This window comes from Hippoglossus hippoglossus, chromosome 9 (assembly GCF_009819705.1).
Source record: "Hippoglossus hippoglossus isolate fHipHip1 chromosome 9, fHipHip1.pri, whole genome shotgun sequence".
NCBI classification, from domain to species: Eukaryota; Metazoa; Chordata; class Actinopteri; order Pleuronectiformes; family Pleuronectidae; genus Hippoglossus; species Hippoglossus hippoglossus.
Window position 1 is genome coordinate 16898717 of NC_047159.1, and position 15259 is coordinate 16913975.

Sequence of the window (15259 nt, forward strand, 5' to 3'; positions counted from 1 at the left end):
ACTTTGACTTTTGTGTTTTCTGAGTGGTTAGAATGGCAAAGTTCACTCAAAAACTCCAGAAGGGATCATCTCTGCACTTCTCAGGGCTCCCACGAGTCTTGAAAAATCTAGAAACATTTGACCAATTTCCAGTCATGGAAAATGCGTAGAAAATTATTCGAAAAAGTTAAAATTTCCTGGAGAATCTGATGTTTCCCCTAAGAATTAGTACAGCATTCTAATTTTGACACATTTCCTTTTTCCAGTCTCTATGCTAAGCTAACTAGCTGCTAGCTCCACCTACTTAACATATTGAACAAACAGACATGAGAGTGGTATTAATTGGTCATTGATATTTTTTGCAAGAAATCGAACAAGCATATTTTCCACATACTGTATGTACTGTTTCCCTCAATGTAAAGATCAAGGAATAAATACTTGGAGAATTTCCTCTCAATGCTTTTTCTCTGGATTCATCAAACTTGTGTTGGGTTCTTTGAAGCTCTCGCTGTCTCTCTGTCTCTTCCGCACACTCGCAAAGGCACCGAAAAGAGACTAAACATTAGAATTTTCTGTACTCGCGAATCCTTTGTGAATTTTGAATCAGAGGATCGCTCAGTCACAGAGTGCATTTGTGTGGCATAATTTCCCTTTCATCCAAAATGCCACATGGAAAACATCGGGACAACAAGAGAGCTAATGAGGTAAACATTTAACGAACAGGGTCACAGAGATTTCTTCATGTGCTTCTGAATATGCATTAATCCTGTGAATTAGTGACACAGTTTCTGACTAAAATGCATTTTTCTCTCGCCCATTTTCTTCTTGCTCGTCTATTAATGTGCAGTGGCACTTTCCTACGCAGACACCTTGCTCTTCAGCGGTTACAGTGAAGATTCAGATGAGCTTCTTTATACATGTTTGATGAATCTCTTTATGCGACCTCAGGGATACAAGCATGTAGCAGATCTTGTCTGGGGAAAAAAAGGTACAAAAGATGGGAGGTACCCAAGTTTGTAATGAGGCTAGCAAGGCTCTTCTGGCTCCCGAGCAAAGTAGGGCATCTGTAATGAGCGTGCAGAGAGGCGTGTGTGTGTGTGCATGTGTGTGTGTGTGTGTGTGTGTGTGTGTGTGTGTGTGTTCAGGAGGAGGGGGCCACGAAAACGGAGATAGAGTTTTGTTGTGGGTGTTGACTGAGCCAGAGGCTACAGCATCCGCTGCCCAGTGGAGGTTTGGAGGATGGAGGTTCAGTCATATCTCCCACTCAACCACACATGCTGAGATTCTAGAGATAATGATGGAGTTAGCTTGATGTGCAATTTCACGTGGATTTTGGACGCTGTTAAAAACATTTTGAGCATTACTTTTGGATACATTTTTGAGAATTTGTTGAACACAGTGATGCGATGGCATCTTTAAGATATATGTATATATATACTGCTAAGTATTTACTATAGATGTAAATAATGCTACCAAGGAAAATCAATGCAAACATCAGAGTCGTAGTCTGGTCACTGCGTTGCCAAAATGACATTATTCCATAATATTACAAATCCAGTAAAAATACTAAACCAAATGAGCTTTGCTGGCTCTTAATGAGCAAGAACCTGAAGTAAGATGTTTATGAATGACACTAATTAACACCATCCATCTCATGACCTGGATCTTCTACCTCTCTGTCACGCTGCTTTACGACAGCTGGGTTTAAGACACTGTTTATTTGGCTACTTGGTTTTTGTATTCATTTAAAATTAGGAGTGATGTGAGCATCTGATCATATCATTTATTTATGGCTTTAATGGAGGTTTAATTAGTATATGGGATGTGTACAAATAAGATTTTTGTATATATTCTATCTATTCTATCTATATTCTAAACTTTGGATTTTGTGATAGACCTTGTCTGTTATTGATTTGACCTATATATCTATCCCTCTATCATTTCTTCTAGCATGTTGAGTCATTTGACTCATTATTCTAGTCACAGTTTAAAAGCTCCCTTCACATGCATAAGCAGCAACATAAACAACATAATAACCATCATTAATTACTTCTTGCTATAGGCCTGTAGGGATCGTAAACCTCAAAGAAATACTGCCCAAGAGGTTAGTGGCTACCTGCCGATGCCGTCACGTTCAATCAATGCTTTTAATATGTCAGACCAACTAAGGATAGTTAAAGGTTGTCTAACTTATGTCTCAACTTGGTGCGGTCGTCTGAGACTTGGACGATTGTAAATTTTATTAAGCCTGCAGTGTCACGGCAGGTTGCTCGGGTACGTTGTGTGCGTGTAGTTGGATCAATTCCAAAAGGACCGTGATCAAGGTTGTGAAGAAATAACCCTGTGCCATTTATACTAGGTAGTGCTACTGCCTCTAACGGTGTTTTATAGTGATTTATAGTGGTATCATTTTAATCACCTTCATATGAATTTACATACGCCTTGAAATCTGTTTTTATGATATGTGCATCTAAAATGCCACCAGAGTTCCATATAACTATGCGATTCATCCTGGACATGGGCAATAGTTTGACCACAGGAAAGCCGGAGTCCTCTGTCCCTGGTTCCTGCTAAATCCTGTGAGCCCTCCAGGCTCTGGCTTGAGTGCATTATCGCTGCCCCTGGCCCAAGATGAGGAGCGGTATCGATCTTATCCTCAGACAAAAGCCCTCTGCGCACCTCTGCAGGGCTTAGAGTTGGCTGAGGCAGGATGCACAGTAATGAGAGCAATAGAGGGCAGAATGGGGGACCAGCTTGTTACTAACAAGGACAGAGACCTTTACACATAAAGAAAAGAAATAAGTTTGCCCGGCATTTTCTTTTTTTCATTTAACCCCTCCCTTTTAGCCACTGCTCCTTTTTTCCCGTTACTTTCTGAGTACAGTTCAGGTCTTAACCACACAGTGCACTCTAGCCTTGACGGCCTTATCTAGAATTTGGAAGTCCTGTGGGAATATATCTCAACAGAGACTGTCTGAAAAGTAAATTTAGTTTTATGGCAGCATGAAGTCAGAGGAGCAGTGGAGGTGGGCTTAAACGATTAAAATCCTTTCCTGGAGAATGTGGTTTGAGCTCACCCAGACCTAAGAGGGTAGGATACCGCTGGCTGGGAAGAAAGATCCCCACTCCTTTGAGTGCACTGGGCTGGAGGCTTTTGTGGCAACAGAAGTCGTTTTTATGACAAGGACTCAAAAGAGAGGACTCTGTGTGTGTGTGTGTGTGTGTGTGTGTGTGTGTGTGTGTGTGTGTGTGTGTGTGTGTGTGTGTGTGTGTGTGTGTGTGTGTGTGTGTGTGTGTGTGTGTGTGTGTGCGCGCAAGCAAGCCTTTGAGGTGAAGATTGCATTGGGTGAAGCCTCCCACCTCACAGTGACCAACGCTCAACCACAACACACTGATTATGGGTGCTGGTTCTGGGCCACGGCAGCTGTAGGTTTTTGGTCAAGCTTGCTCGGAGCTTACATCATAGTTTTTGGCCGTGAGAGTAATGGAGATGAGACAAAAGAAGCTTTATTTTCCACATACCCCCACATTTCCAGTCTTTCTGGTAAGCTAACTGCCTCCGAACTCATAGTCATGCATGACTAAAAACCCCTACATCTCTTTTTAGAGCTATTCATACTCAGCGGGGTAGATGGAATTGGTTGATTTACCGAGCTGATATCACAGCTTCTTTCATTTTGGACTCTGGTCACTGGTCCCTCAAAGATCAGCACTGTGGAAAGGGTTTGCAATTATTCATCGGCTTAAATTTGCATGTCAAAGTTGACCAAAATGAATCTCTCCACAAAAGCTTGTATGAAATGATTTTTATCTTCCATGAGGAAAATGACTGATTGCAGCAAATTCCACAGCAATTAGATGACTTCAGTTTGAAACCTCCGTCGTTAAACACTGCACTGACCTGTTAATGAAATGAGAAAATCCCTGCTTGGACGTCTCGAAACACTAACATTCTGCCTCAGCTCCACTACTTCTTCTTCTTCTTTGGTTAGGGTTAGAATCTATTTAGCTCATTGAGAGGGGGAAGTTTAAAGGACTGCCCTCAGCAATTGACTGACTTCATAGCAGCACCTGAGGTTTCTTTCATCTTCAAATGTCCCGACAAAATACCTTGATCTCTTCTCCCTGGACCAGGTCCTGCACAAAGCTGTCTCAGGCTAGGCGGCCATCGTGCTCTCTGTTATCTCGACCCGATTCATCCGTCTCACATGCTTTTCAAATCTATCCTCCGTCTCTCCCTCTCTGGCGTCTTTTAATTCCAGTCCACATTCCTCTATGCTCATTTTCATTCTTCGGTCTGCCCTACCTTTTATGCAGCTGTTTCTGCACAGTTGACTCTGTGTGTGTCTGGCTCACCAGGACCACTGTCTGTCTTCCTACTCCTCCATGGATGTTCAGCCCTCTCTAAACAGCGTTTCTCTCTCCTCTCGCTTTCACCTCCCCGGGGCCAGAGCGAGCTTATTCCCTCTAGCTATTACATCCAATTAGGAGGAGTGAGAGTTCCGCCCCTCCTCCTGTTTCTGCACCAACAATGTGGAATACAGTGGAATGAGTCAGGGTTTTCTCCTTTCTTCTTTGATGTCAACAAATTACACTTCATACGCGCACTTGGCAAGGAAACAAAGATCTAGTTTACTCTTTCAAGTTTGGATTCTGTGTCATTTGGTGAACAACAAGATACACAATGGAAGAAGTTATCACTTGAAGTGGATGGATGCCTTCTTTTCATTTCAGCTATTCTCTTCTAAAAAAAAGCATTTTTATTTTAACAGCATAAAGAATATGCATATGCTCGGCCTTTGTGATGTATATTTTTTAACGGTCACAGCTTAATCCTCTTTGTAAAGTAGATTTACCAGCTTTACCGTGAAGCTATCTGCTCTTCTGATAGGTATAATGTCAGGAATGTACTGTATCTCCTTGATTTTTTCCCTTTCCACCGAACATGTGCATGAACCCAGTCAACGCATGAACAATCTTCTTTCAGAGGCCCTTCAGTTGAATATAAAGTAGGGCTGCATAGTGGTTGACCTTTAAATGTTCTCTTTCCTTTGCAAAATCCATGGCCTATGAAAAACCTTTACATACTGGTTTCTTTCCACTGAAATATCTTAAGTGCACTCAGGAGGTAAAGTGGCAACAAGCCATGTGACCCATATCATCACTGTTGTTACAGTTACTATTTCTTAAAATACTTTTTTTTCCCACAGAATAGTCAGCATCATAGAGAACCAATTCCTGTAAAACAGGAAGCAGCGGAGTTTGGGGGAAATGAGTCATATCAGTCGATATATATATATCACGATATATATCACGATATAAAACAAATCACTATTTCTGTAATTTCTGCTTCAGATGGTAAAAACGATTAGTGGTATTACCTGTCTCTGTGGAAACTTGCTTTAGACACAATTTGCAGGGCACGCTACTCTACTTCTTGTACCTCTATTCCAGCCACGTGATTGGTTCGGCGCGACCCTATTCTCATTATCATTGGCTGTTCGTGCTGTCTGTCAAAACATGGATGGAATCAGTTCTATCTACCATGTCTTATATTTCTATCGAGGAAACGTTATTTTGCAGTAAATGGCCCCGATCATACGTGTTTACATGTGCCAAAGTTTTACATTTGACCCGGTAGTGAAAAATAAAAATCCTCACTATGTCAGTTGAACATTTATGTAGCTTGTGTTTTTTTCTAAGACAGTAGGAGTTAACCTTTTGAGTTCCCTTTCAGATAATTGAAGTAATCTGTGGTTTATGAAGTGAAAGAGGCGGAAAATTACCATAACATTTCTGTGCTTGTGCTACATAATGGGGTCAGTCTGCTGTGAGCACTCAGGAGCTTATTTGCTTTTATTTGCTGGTCGGGCAATCGGGTAGAATTTGACTTGCATACATGAGGGTGAAGGTAATGATGAGCATTTTCATTCTGCTGTGAAGTGTTCCATTCAAACCTCCTCAATTTCTCCTTCACTCTGTTGCATTTAACTGGGTGGCATTAGTCATTTGAATGCAAAGATATATTATTCCTTAATCTTCAGTGATAGATTTGGTTGTCCGTCCGTCTGTACGTTAGACCATCTCATTCTTGTGAACACCATATCTCAAGAAAGCCCAAAGTGAATTTCTTTAAATTTGGTACAAACGTTTAGTTAAATGTACAGATTAACTGATTATAATTTGGTGTCAAAGGTCAAGGTAAAAAATATATTATCTCAGTAATGCCTTTAGTGAACCCTTTCAAAATTGGCACAACTATTCACTTAGACTTATGGTTACGTTTTTGGGTGGTCAAAGGTCGAAGGCATGGTGTCTTCACAATACATGATTTGGACTCTTGAACACAATGTCTGAAGTCTGCCTTGAGGGAATTTCTTAAAATGTTGACATTAAAACTCCAGGATTAATGAATTAGATTTCAGTGGCCAAAGGTCAAAGTTCATGGTGACCTCATATGAATCTGGATAACATGTATTACTTCAAACTGCACTGGATGGTGGAGGCATACAACCACAGGTGGCAATTCTAGTCCTCTACCCATCTATCTAATTGTATTATAATTGTTCATGTTTTTCTGTTTCAAAACCACAAAATATATGAAACCAGAGGAACTGAAGTCTGGACCTGGCCTCATAATCATATTGTGAGTTTTGTGGTATGATAGCTTTTGGATTTGTTGCAGTAATTATCTTTTTACCATTTCTGTGGTTATCCTTTCTTTCTTTGTTCAGACACATGAAACACAATACATCCAATGCAGCGAGTTGTAGCACATTCTTTGTATAGTCAGACTCACCCAGATCCCCCTGCCGATTGGAGTGCCAGGTTTAAGATATTTATATACCATTACGTATAAACTACAGCTGTGTCTACAAGGTGATTCTTCTGCTTAGTAGAACACGAAGCACAAAAACGGGATGCAAAAAAATGCTTTAGGAAAGAGCATCCTCCTGCTGAAAAGGAACACATGCACACACTCCGCCATGCAAATCAGCCTCTCTGCCGAGGCATCTGGTCGCTGCTCATTAAACAAAGCAGCAATTGTCATTCAGTTTGGAATTATTTCTGGAAGAATGGTAATTATTATTCTGTAAATGAATAGTTCTGTTTTCAGACTGGATGGAATGCAACAAGTTTTCTACCCATTGCTGGAGGAATTAATCAAATCTCTTAATGTGTGCACGACGTCAGTAACCAGCATCAGAGATCACATTTTATTCTTCAGGTAAACTTCTGTTGGGTATCTACAATCAATAATGGCCATAGCACTATTGAGAACATATGTTATCTGCTGACACTTGTTTTTGTAAACTGACACTTAGGAGCAGACTTTAAAAAAACATATTGATTGTGTGTCGAAAACACACACACACACACACACACACACACACACACACACACGTCTCGAATATGTCTGCAGTCTGTATTGACCACATTACAAAAACACTTTTGTGTAGACAGTCTGAGCCAATGGGTTTTTCTATATGTTATGCTTGGAATAGCAATACGATGCTCTGGTGAACGTTCCCCCAACAAACGATCGCCCAGTCTGCGATGTTATGGATTTTAAACAGTTTTATGGTTTCCCTCATTTGAATCCGGCACACATGAGAAAAGAAGATTGTTTCAGCCCAGCTCAATCAGTTGTGTTGTGTGAGAGAACAATGCATCACAAAGGTTATCACAAAGGTTATGATTTTTGAATATTGAATATCCCCCTTTTACATTTGTTTTCAAGGGGAATTACCACATGCCAAGAAATACAACCAAAAAGACATAGAAGAAATAACATTTATGTTGTCATGTCAGTCAGTATATATATATATATATATATATATATATATATATATATATATATATATATATATAGTTGGATTTCAATAGGCAAATTGATTTGCTGAAAAGAAAAACAAATTTTTCATGCTTGTTTTACTTACCACATGCTTAAAGACAAATAGTTTAATTTCCTGTTTACTGCACAAAATAATCTAGACAGATTTGATATTATTTAACTTTTCCTCAAGTATAAGTCACATCATTAGGCAAACTCTCCTACACTCTGCAGCCATTATTAATATTTAATAAACTCATATCTGGATTTTGAGCCACAACGTGCACCACTGTTTTATAGAACAGCACATATATTCCCATATTCCCATTTTAAACTTGTTTTGGCAGTGTTTTCACTGCTACTTTAGGAAATACAGACATAAAGCAAAATATATACTATGATGATATATACTTTAGTGTTGTTTGCAGTAGTTGTCAGCAGAATTGCAGTAAGATGTTTCTTTTCGTATCATTCTGCGAGGACTTCGTCCTGCTCGCTTCCCCGCACTGACAAAAAAGTAAAATGAGGATTGATGGTATTAACTCACAGAGAGACAGTGTTTCCCACTGCACTTGATAAAAAGTGGTATGCTACTGCACTTCCTTGCCATTAGTTTGGAAGAGCATCAACAATGCCTCCCTAATTATTGTTGGTATTGTGTTTGTGAGTCATTTCACAGTTAGCCACCCACTCCACAGCAAGATGATTTAATGTTAATAAGCGCTGCTGTGATGGAGCGCACACTTTTAAGGGTGATATTATGTGGGAGATAGATGGGTAGTGAGCCTCTGTTGGAGTTTGGAGAGTGAGCGTGTGTGTGTGTGTGTGTGTTTGTGCGTGTGAGTGTGTGGGTCGCGGGTACAAGAAAATGTGATATCTTTTGATCTAATACAGCACATGTACACAGATTGCCATACAAACAATACAATGTTCATACAATTTGTGTCCCTGACTGAATATTCTGACCATGAAATAAATTGGCAATTAAGTTTTTCAGTGTAAATTCTGGTTTCCTGGATTGTGTCACTTATATTGATGACAGACCTTACCTAAAATTACCATTTCATCTAGTCTGCTACAGTTCACATCATTCTTATTCTGCCGCTGCCTGGCCTGTCGACAGTGGTAGTTAATGCCTCTCATTTATGGCTGAAAACACATGGAACATTTTAAGCGTGCGACTTGAATGACAGTAATTAAGTGCAGTCCTCTGTTAAATTAAACTGCTTCTTGTGATAATTCCTCTGGTTGTGTATTATTTCAAACTGCTTCACCCTGATAAAAAACAGCTCATGACTCTCTGCGCCAAGTGCTGGAGAGAAGCACGAAAACTTACACAGGAAAAAAGTTTCACTGCTTGAGATTCATAACCAGAGACACTTGACAGACATAAACCGGATTTGTCAGCCCCGGCGAGTGGTGTCTGGGCTGCCAGCATTAGGAGTGACAGCCAACTGTCACTCCTAATGCCACAATGCTAAATGGGAATACGATCCATTACCCGGATTGTTTTTTGATTTTGTCACGGCGCTGACTGGCCGTGAAGGTAAGAGTGATAAGCTTTACAAAGCCATGATATCAGAGGGAGCTTTATCTTATTGGTGTCCAGCTCAACAGTACAACCTGTTATCAGGAGAGTGTATTTCATATTTCCATATGAATGTATCATGGACAATCAATTATAACGTATCAGGGAAAAGATTAAAAATTAAAACAAAGTTTCCCCAAAATACTTTGTACAATCAACATCCATGTCAATGCCATCAAACGACACAACACAGTATGAGCAGACTGCACCACTGTGTAATGGACTGTCATCCTAATTAACATTGTTGACAGACAAGATACATCAAAACACTACTTTCATATTTAATATAAAAGCCTTACAGGGGAATAGGGTTAATGCTAGTGCTAAGGAATCAATACAGAAAAAGAACATGGAATATTTCATGCAACCTCTAATGTTAAACCACATTTACACAGACATTATAAAATAACTGTATTCCTCAGAGTTCACACCACATATTCCATCGCTGCTTCCAGTTATAGTGGTATTTTACGCAGGTCACGAGTAAAAAAAAATCTTCTTATCCAAACCTTTTGGTATCTCACTGTGAGAGAAAAGTAGAAAATAGACATTTTGTCTTCTACGTTTACTGTCAGAAGAAAATCATTTGTACATTTACGTTATTTGCTATGACACACAGCTGTCAAGAGTTTAAGCGGAGCTGAGTTTTCACTTGTTAAAATTAATGATTGCCACAGTAAAGAGAGAAACTGAACAAAACCACACCAGGGGCTTTATTGTGAAAGTCTTCCAGAAGACAGAGAGAACACACTGCATCTTATGTAAGCTGCAAGTGATGAACTAACTGGGTGACTTACAGTACAGCACTGCACATCTCTTTTCTGCTTAGACTTTCTCCGCTCTCCATCTCTCTCACTTTCTCCGATTCCATTTGGAGGTGTTTGTCAGCTTGTGAAAGTGCGCTCACGTGGTTTATCAGACGGAATCCAAATGTGTTTAACACCCCACTTCAAGGGTCCCACTCCCCCCCCCCCCCCGCACTTCAAACAAATCTTCCACATCTTTCATCAGCTCTATAAATCTCCAAATCGTGGATGATGAACAAACAGAGTCGACCCGCTCGGTCTAAGAAGGCCACGTTGTATGTTTGTGTGTCACGTTCGCATCAAGGGCACGACTTGTAATTTGCTAATTTGACTGAAATTGCAGTTCAACTTTGCACTAAATTGCAAATGATTGGCTGAGGAAATCAGTCCTTGATCACTGGCTGTGATCCGTTCCCTGCTGATCAGCCTTAACTAAGTGGAGATGTTTCTGTTGAGGCAGATTTCACTGCTTACCCTGCACTCCTCAGTGCAACATCTTGAATAACCATCCCTCATTATAGACTGCGTGGTAAAAATAACTACTGCAGTGTTTGGCCCAGCTGGATATGATATTGTGGCTGGATTTTGAGGCTAACCTCAGGTATTGATGACTTGTTTCCCCAGTGTCCCTCCTGCTCTTCACGCTGAGCCAGTCACCGATGATATAAAGTGCAGCCTCATGATTACTGTGTTTGTTGCACTGGGAAATACCATCGCAGGTCTTTGTCACCATGTGTCTCAGGAACAACTGTTTTGTCGTTTATATCAGTTCTCAGCGTTCACTCCTGTGAAAAGCCAATTAACACCTTGTCACCAACTTGTTATAGCAGAAGTATGACAAGTTCACCTTGACTACGCTGACCTATACCTACCTTGGTATACATTTGATACATTTCATCTTATTATAGGAGTGGGTTGCAAAGCATTTGAAGCTCATTTTGATTGATGAAACCCTCTTGGAGCCTACTGGGAAAAAATTGCAGATAATTAGATAATTAAATGTTCCCTCTGTGTTTGTGCCTCTCATCCACACACAAACTGCATCTTAATTCACTAAAACAGGGATGTCATGTGAACATTTTAAAAACCTTTGGTGTCTGTGAATCTTTGTGTTTGGGAAACAATGACGTCACGAGCAAGCACCAGAAACAACAGTAGTAGCTATATACTGGATTCTCTACGTTAATAGTTACTGCTAGGTCTAATTACAAAGCTGCAGCTGAATATTACCGAACTACATTACCGACATTCATTGGCATCATTGCCCAATATTATTTGGACCACAGCGTTCTTCTCTCATTTTTAACTGACCGTTGATGTTGACTCTATCACCGCCTATTGACGCGTCGTGCTTGTTTGAGCATTTGCGGTTGCTTTTGTGTTCTCGTCTGGGCAGCGATATTTTGTAAAATTAAGGTTTTGTGGATGGACATTTTTGTTGAGAGATTATCCCTCATAGTGTAGACAAAACAACAATCAATCAACAAACCTGTCATGCCTCAATATGCAGTATATTTTAATATATGCATATACATTCTCCTCCCTGTGCATGCTCATGTGTGCACACGTGTGTGTGTGTGTGTGTACTCTAGGTGTGTGTTTTGCACTTGTTTTACCTGCACACCGGCTCCTCTATCTCTGCCGAACACCTTGAGGTCATATCAGTCCTGTGCTGGACAGGCTGGCTGGTTCCCATTTAGATTATGGATGGTTATGACTGTCTCCTGGCTGTCAGTCAGATTAAACCAATATGTCCCAGGATGGAGGCTTATCGTGCAACAGAGAGGACCTTCTCCTTTGAAGGAGGAGGGGCACTTTGAATAAGTCATCTCCACAACCTTCCACGTTTGTACACATTTATTAGCGCCGTCTTCAGATGTAGACGCTTGTAAAGTGTTTGTTGTACAAATTGGAGGAATATACGATGTAATGTTTGTGTGTGTGTGAAGAACTGTACATAACATTACGTATCATTAAGATTGACAATATATACCTGTCTTCCTTAATAACATTAGGACTATAACTCTAAGATATTGTTGTTGCACACTCACCACCTGCCTTTACTCACTGTCTGATAAACCCTAGAAAACATGCACAGGTTTTAGTTTTAACCTGACTGCTTAATGTCAGTGTTTATGTCATCCCATTTCTATTCCTCTGAGACCCATTCTGAAAAAGACCACATGAGTATTAAATCACGACTGTTTCAAGATTCATTATAGATCAGTTTATAGTCTGACTGCTGGAGAAAACACACTGGTTTAGCTTTGATGACGACTTTTATGGGGAGAGAAATGTTCAGATCTGTTAGATTTGCGGCATTTTATGAACGGCACGTTTCACTGCTCAAAGGAAGAAATTAGGCCACACATGTTGTGAATCATGCGGGCATTTTCTTTCATTGCTGACTGTATGTATGCCAGTAGAGTAGTCTCTCTTTATCTGGCTTCGTGACAGAATGTATTTAGACCAGTTAAATATCAATCTGTGACCAAGATAAGGGAGCCGTCAGTTATTCTGCTCCTAGTTTATTAGTATACATCTGTTTGTTCTCTCGGCACCAACGTTACATATTATGTTCTTATGTCTTTGTCTTGCTTGAGTATTTGTAGCACTGACTCCAGCAGCAAAGTGAGACGGATAAGAACAAAACCAGCCTGTGAAGCCATTTATGGATCCACTGAATTATCATTAGCCTGCATCTTTTCTACAAAACAGCTGTTCATAAATACAGTAAATATCATGTCTGGAGATTAAAGAAAAAACTGCTAAATGAAAACCAAGCACCTTTAGAATAGCCACTTTTAAAAAAGACTCTACTGCAATCAAACTTCATACATACGACAAGAAAAAGGTCACATTTCAGTGGTTAAACCATGTGACTGTTCTAAATCTGTGCATGGCTGCTATTTGGTTCAGATCTGGATTAGGTTAGGCAACTGGAACTATTTGAATATGGTGAGAAAACCGTCACGTTTAAGAGAAACCAGTGTTGCCTGTCAGCACCAGATGGGCCATGAACTGTGCTAATGTGTCAAAGTCACACACCTCGTTAGCCCGACCATCCAATCCCCACTTTCCCTTCAGCAGCTTTTATTCTAACAATGTCACATAATCTCTGTTTTTGCTTCTTTGAGATAATAGTAAATACTCTCATGACGGCAGAGGGTCATTTGTCAGGAGATCATAAGCATCAGTAATATAATTTAAAGTAATATTGATTAGTATAAAACAATTAATTCTCATAATTGATATTAGAGCTGGGCGCAATGGCCTAAAACAAATATCGCGATATGTTTAGTCTATATCGCGATAGACGATATATATCTCGATATTTTGAAATCTCCTCTAAATCCCTGTACAAATGTTACATTCATAAAAGTCCACAGGGCGTGGCCGCTCACGTTCATCATTTGTAAATGCTTCTTTTTGACTGGTTGAGTTGTAATCAGCTATGTTTGTGAGAAATAAGCCGCATGATGCTACTGTCATGGCAGGTTTTGGTTTTGACGCATCTAGGGACATAGGAGAATTTCTCAGACCAGTGTATTGTACATCTAACACTCGGTATTTCACGCACTTGTATGATTCACCATTTCAACACTTGAATAATAAAAAAACAAAGCAAACTTCCTTTCATCCTCTACCTTCTCAGCATGCGTATTTATGTGTGGGTGTGAAGCGTTGTCAGCATTCGGAGGTGCGTTTACTTTTTTTTTTTCTTTCCCTCTTTTATCTTTTGTGAGTGTGTAATTGTGTGTGTACACACTGCAGACAGCATGTGTCTGTGGGATTCCATGTGTGTGTCTTGACCCCTTATGGTTAGAGAGGAGCGAGAGAGATAGAAAGTGGCAGAAAGAAAGAAAACCCAAACTAAGTGAAGCGTGGAATGTGCTTGGTTTTGGGATTACATTGGCCCGTGTGCATGTGGAAACACAAAGCGGAGCCTCTGCTGCCAAACAGATTAGAGGTTGGGGAAGTGCACGGCTTTGGCTCCTTGCGACTTCACCTAAAGCTTCCTCTCACATTTAAAGCAGAGTTTGACTCTTTCATTTTTTTTTTTGTCTGTTTATCACCAAAGTGTCCCGGTAAAAAAAAGGTTCCCTCAGTCTCCAGCTAAGGACAAAATATGTGAGGCGAAGTGGAGTTCAAATTGTTCCAAGGGGGTCTTAAGTTTGACTTTTTTAGGAGATAAACTGATTACAGTCCAGCCCCCTACCTGTAGAAAAAGGGTACTGCCTTAAATACACTGGTGATAAAACAGTTTTTAACCCCCTCAGAGAGCACTTTATGGACCTATTTTATTTCCTCGTTTTAAGCACCACAGGGAACGCAGACCGATTGATGTTTGGGTTGTGAAGGGGAGAAAAATGTACACGGTGCATGTTTCCAGCTTAAAGATTGGAAGTGAGACTCGATTGGTTGTCTGTGATGGATTCGGTTGCGTTTGCAGCTGCATGAAATGTTGGCATCCATAACTGTCTCCCTGTCTGCTTCATGATCTATGTGTCATTAACGCTCTCCATATGCTAATACATAATCAGTATTCAATGTCCTGGATGGAAACATGTACATGGCGTTCAATCATACTTAAATTAAGCGAACATGCTCAGTGGTAGGCCGCATCATTAGGCTGTTGAGAAATTGCCCACAAGTTAAATATGAGGCAGCAAATCCCAATATGTCCAGGCTTTGTTTGTCCATCCATCCGTCCATCTGTCCATATGTTTGTCCATCCGTCAATCCACCAATCATTCCATCCGTCTGTCTATCCATCCATCCATCCGTCCATCCCTCCCCATTCCAATGGATCTGGTTCACGCCCCGATTTCCTCCTAACGGCAATGCCAATTTTATTTGTAACCCCCGTGCATCTACTGTCCTTAGCCGCTCCAACTGGGTCCAGCTTTCGGGCACATATTTTTCAAGTAATTCCACATGCGATGATGGAGATAGAGGGTTGTGGTAATGACGGTGGACAGGCCAAATCTCAGTCACGGAGCTCAACTGGGGCTCGAAAGCCAAGGATGCAGAATGCGAGAGCATGTATGC

At 40.5% G+C, this 15259-nt stretch overlaps 1 protein-coding gene across 2 annotated transcripts in view; it reads left to right on the forward strand.

The window, feature by feature from the left end:
* Positions 1–15259, forward strand: part of LOC117768056 (EGF-like repeat and discoidin I-like domain-containing protein 3) — a 112660-nt gene that overhangs the window by 11997 nt on the left and 85404 nt on the right. The window lies entirely within an intron of this gene.